This window comes from Miscanthus floridulus, chromosome 2 (genome assembly GCF_019320115.1).
Source record: "Miscanthus floridulus cultivar M001 chromosome 2, ASM1932011v1, whole genome shotgun sequence".
Classification (NCBI taxonomy): domain Eukaryota; kingdom Viridiplantae; phylum Streptophyta; class Magnoliopsida; order Poales; family Poaceae; genus Miscanthus; species Miscanthus floridulus.
Genome location: NC_089581.1, coordinates 88,524,592 through 88,530,471, shown reverse-complemented (window position 1 = coordinate 88,530,471; position 5,880 = coordinate 88,524,592).

The window sequence follows — 5,880 nt, the reverse complement described above, 5'->3', positions numbered from 1 at the left end:
ATTGAATCGTGACCTTGGGGCATTGTTGGAAGGCCTGTGATAAAGTCCATACTGATCTCCTCCCATTTCCATCCTGGAATAGGCAGTGGCTGAAGTAATCCAGCGGTTTTCATATGGACGGCTTTCACTCTGCTGCAGTTATCACACCTAGCAACATAGGCTGCGATCTCTTTCTTCATCTTAGTCCACCAAAAACGGTTTCTTAGATCTTGATACATTTTACTACTACCCGGGTGGATAGACAATTTGGACGAGTGAGCTTCTTCTAAAATTTGATTCCTTAGCTCACGGTCTTTCGGCACCACTAGTCGGTCCTCAAACCATAATACACCTCTTTCGTCCAATCTAAAATGTTTGGTTTCTTGCTCTTGCATTTTTCTCTTGATGTGACTTATTCCTACATCAGTCTGCTGTAGCTCTATGATTTTGCCCTCGAGCGAACAACTGATTGTGATATTGTGTAGTACAGTAGGATGTAGCAAGTTGAATCCATCTTCCAATAGCGCTTCCACAGGGTTGCAATGGGACTTTCGACTAAGTGCATCGGCTACTACATTAGCTTTACCCGGATGGTAATGCACTTCCAAATTATAGTCCTTAATCAATTCCAACCATCTACGTTGTCTCATGTTCAGTTCTAGCTAGGTAAAGATATACTTGAGGCTTTTGTGGTCAGTATAGATATGACATACATTGCCCAACAAGTAATGTCTCCATATCTTTAATGCATGGACAACGGCTGCAAGATCCAAATCATGTGTAGGGTAGTTGACTTCATGTTTTCTCAGTTGCCGAGAGGCATATGCAATTACTCTCCCTTCTTGCATAAGTACACATCCCAAACCTATTCCTGATGCATCACAAAATACATCAAAAGGCTTTTCAATGTCTGGTTGTGCTAGCACTGGTGCTGTAGTCAACAAAGTTCTAAGGGTGTGAAAAGCTGTTTCACATTCTGGTGTCCACTTGTACTTCTCATCTTTCTGAAGTAGTCTGGTCATAGGCTTAGCTATCTTTGAGAAATCTGGAATAAACCGGCGATAGTATCCTGCTAACCCTAGAAAACTCTGAACTTCATGCACCGAAGTTGGGGCTTTCCAATCCATGACCTCCTGTACTTTTGATGGGTCTACTGAGATTCCATCTCTTGATAAAATGTGACCTAAGAAAGGTACTTTGCTCATCCAAAATTCACATTTGCTAAACTTGGCATATAGCTTATGCTCCCTCAGTCTGGATAGGACAATCCTCAGATGCTCTTCATGATCTGACTCATTTTCTGAATAAATCAATATGTCATCGATAAACACAACCACGAACTTATCAAGTTCGGGCATGAATACCGAGTTCATTAGGTACATAAAGTAGGCTGGAGCATTTGTTAGTCCGAAAGACATAACCAAATACTCGTATAAGCCATACCTAGTAGAGAAAGCAGTCTTAGGTATATCCTCCGGTCTGATCTTTATCTGATGGTAACCTGATCTTAAGTCAATTTTGGAGAATACCTTTGCCTTCGCTAGCTGATCGAACAAGATGTCGATGCGGGGTAACGGATATTTGTTCTTGATGGTCACAGCATTGAGTGGTCTGTAATCTACACACATCCTCAGTGACTTATCCTTCTTTTTCACAAACAGTGCTGGACATCCCCACGGAGATGAGCTAGGTTGGATAAGACCTTTGTCCAATAGATCTTGCAATTGAACCTTGAGTTCTGCTAACTCATTGGGTGGCATTCTATAGGGCCTTCTGGATATGGGTGCGGTACCTGGCACTAATTCGATCTTAAATTCCACATCCCTATCCGGTGGTAGACCTGGTAATTCCTCTGGAAATACATCCGGAAACTCACAAACCACTGGAATATCACATATGGTGGTGGCTTGGATAGCACAGGCTAAATGTTGGGGTTCGAAATCGCGGGAGAGTGGAACTAGAAAAGCATTCCCTCCCGTGGGTTCTCTCAACATGATAGTACGGGTGCTAGTGTCGATAAGAACACCATGATCCTTCATCCAATTCATGCCTAAGATTACACTTATCGACAATCCCGGCAATATTATCAAATCTGTTGTGTACTCCCTCCCTTGTATCAAGATGAGTACATTTTTGACTATCTTTTTGGTAGTAACAGTTCCCCCTGCTGAACTTATGTTAAAACCCCCTTTACTTACTTCTATTATTTCTTGATCATGTCTAGATGCAAATGCTTGACTCATAAATGAATGAGAAGCTCCCAAATCAAATAAAACAACAGCGGGATGCTTGTTGACAAGAAACATACCAGCCGTGACAACTTCTCCGGCGGGCACTTCCTCTACAGCGGTATAATGCACTTGTCCCTGACGTGCCCTGGCATTCACCTGCCTCTGATTGTTCTGATTTGGGTTGCCATTCATCTTGGGGTGGGGGCACTCCTTGGACCAATGACCCAGTTGGTTGCAGTTGAAACAAGGTTGATTACTTCTGAATCCAGCGGAGCTGTCCTGATTACCATTCCCTTTTGGTAAGGCAATAGTGAACGCCTTACGAAATGGTTTCTATGGCCTGTTATTCTGAGCTTTCGGTGGTGGAGACCTGAACTTGGGTGCAGGTGGATGGAATTGTGGCCTAGCTGTGATAGACGCTTTCGATTGGAAGGATCCGGATGCACCGGCCTCATAGGCCCTCTTGCGACCTTTAGCAACTGCATGCATGTTGTTGTGGTTTTCTTGGGTCAAGGCATCACTAATAAACTCATTGTACGTGGCACATCGAGAATTTGCCATAGTCTTCATTATCTTGGTACCCAACCCTCGCTTGAAACTTTCTATCTTTTTCTCTTCCATATCCACGAAACTTGGAGCATATCTTGACAAGTTGTTGAATGCGTGCATATATTCTGTGAGTGACTTTGTTCCCTGAGTGAGCCTCATAAATTCGGCTGCTTTCATGCGCATCAGGCCCGGGGGAATATGGTGTCCCCTAAAAGCCAGCTTGAATTGATCCCAGGTCACTCTCGCATTAGCAGGCAGAGACGACAGAAAGTGCGTCCACCAGATTCCTGCTGGTCCTTGCAATTGATGAGAAGCATATTCTGCTTTCAGGTGCTCTGTGACCCTTAGCAGACAAAATTTCTGCTCGATGGTATTCAGCCACTCATCGGCCTACAGTGGTTCCTCAGCCACCTTGAAGATCGGAGGCTTCGTGTCCAGAAACTCCTTGAATGAACTGTGCTGATTTGGCTCGGCCCCCGGTTGCTGTGGGTGGCCACGAGTAGTGTTTTGCGCGATGAGGCGCAAAGCTTCCTCCATTGTCCTTTGGCTCCCTAGGAACTAGGTAAAGAATTCCTGAGCAGACGGTGGCGGTGGGGGTGGCAAGTCATCCTGGTTGCCATCCTGGCTGCTACTAGCTCCTGCACGGGTGCGCGTCATCTGCGAAGTTGCAACAATAAGCGATTATTGGTTGATGCCAAGAGATTGCAGATGAATTAGGTACTCATGCCAAACTAAAATTACTGGAGAAAATTCTCAAAAGCACAATAAAAACAGAGGCATAACAATTCATTCTCGCAACATGACATCGCCAATTTGACCACTTATCGTGCTCATAACGCATGAAATTTTTAAAGCGTGATTAACGACAAAGTACAGGAATTGCATTGACGTTCCTCCAAACGTGTGATTAACATTACATGATAGTCTGGTTACTAATGCCAACTTGGAACTACAGGTCCATTACATAAATAAAGGTGATACATTAGTCCTTCCACTAAATGCTAAGCGATCTAATCCTCATCATGATCACTATCAAGGTCAGACGCAGAATCATCTCCTTCCTCAGGTTCGACTTCTTCTTCAGGTGCCACTTCTTCTTCTTCCTCGTACCCTTCTAGATCCATTTCTACGGCTCCAGGTGGGACATAAGGGTGGAGCTGATTGTGCAGTAGATGAACCTCTTCATGCAGATTATCGTTGTATTCTTCTGCATTGGCCAGCTGCTATTCCAGCTCAAACTGTCGAGCCCTCAGGACATCTTCCCTGGACCAAGCTGCATTTCGCTGGTGAGTTAACCGAGTCATCTCTTTAGTGAGCCTCTCAATCTCGGCGTCATGCTCCCTCTGAAGCTGACGTCGATCCTCGTGGGCATGACCAAGTGCACCAGACACACGTCTGAGGCTACCCTCAACTCCATCTAACACTCTCATCATTGCGAACATGGCGCTCATGGAAGGGTTATCACTGTTCTGCCCTTCTGCTGCACCAATCTCCAAAGATCTTCCTCTTGCCTGTTGCCTTGAGTCAGTGGAGGGGTTACCTCTTGGAAAGACTCCAACCAAAGCGGCTGCCAGCTCCTGAGGAAAACGATCCATGATATCCCTCAGGATCCCAAAGGCTGCCCTGCCAGCTGCTTCTTCAGCAGTCCTACCAGTTGACTCATAACACCAGCCTGTCCACTCAGAATCGTCACCACGGGGACGAACAACGGCCTCCACTGTAACTAAGAGACCTTCTCCCAACCGCTCATTCGCCCAGAAGTAGCGGGGTTCCATTCCATCTGGATAACCTACATAGCTGAGCACTCTCCATAAGAGTGTAGGCATCCCAAACTCTCCAAGGAACGTGTGATGTTGACGGGTACGTGGAGCAAGCTGACGGCTAGGAGCTCTGCCTCCGGTGGACTTGCGAGCAGTCTGCTTGGTGCGTGCCATCTGCACCATTAACATGTACCCTTGGTGAGACAATGCCATAATGGATAAGAGTTACATAACCGAGTAAGAATCTTTATAAGGGGAGGAACAATGTAGTTATGTGAATGGTAATTTAACATGATGCATGCTCGTTCCGTACGTCCTCACAAACTTAGGAAAAATTTGCTTCTAATGGTAGACATGGTGGCATACATACGTTCTCTCATAAATAGCGTAACTAGTCGAGCTACGCGTTTCGTTGTTAGTGTACCTGTATAAAATTTCATTTCAGCCCTAAACCCATAATGAAATATGCAGAATGTAATTGTAAATACTTTCATATATGTATACCCATACATATATTTCCGTATCAATCTACCCAACAATAATTTAAACCCACAATTAAATACGTACCATATACACATGCAAGCATGTATACATAGCCGTACCAAAGCTAACTCTTCCCGACCGCACGCTCACATCTTGCGGTCATACACTCATCTTACCTTGACGTAGAGGCATTTGATCCATACATTACCACTCAAGTGAATGGCATCCATACTATAGCACGCCGTATGGACGACGAAGTAAAAACCCCCATGTTAGTACTTAAATAGCCACCTAATAGTCCTTAATTTGGGCATAAGGAAAGTGATCAATGGCATACTTTAGATTTCAAATACCTATTATTTGACTATTAGTTGCTAGAGAAGGGTTTTTGGAAAACAAAAACTTTTGTTTTAAATACACTTGTAACAATTAACGTTGAATCTTGCTCCGATACCAGCTGTCGCAGAACCGACCAATTTATAAGAATACAAGTATAATGGCAATCCGCAAGCGGTCGGACTGTCATACTTGAACCCATATAAACCCGGTAGTCCGTCGAGTACCACGACGGGTCTCGATAAACGATTTACAACAACCAAGATCGTACAGGATTCAACATACATGCCACATATTACATAAAGTTCACAGATACTTTTCATCATCAGAGTACGAATAAAAGTTATTACAAACCGAGTTTGATAAATAAAGCGGAAGCAAATAAGTTCGAAGATAAAGTTTCCAACATAGTTTGATACAGTGCCAAACCAGATCACGGTCCACAAAAGCAAAGATAGGAATTACTAAGGAAGCCTGCCCAAGGCTTACTCCTCATCCACAGCGGGATAGAAGCAACTCTTGCAATAACCATGATACACAGT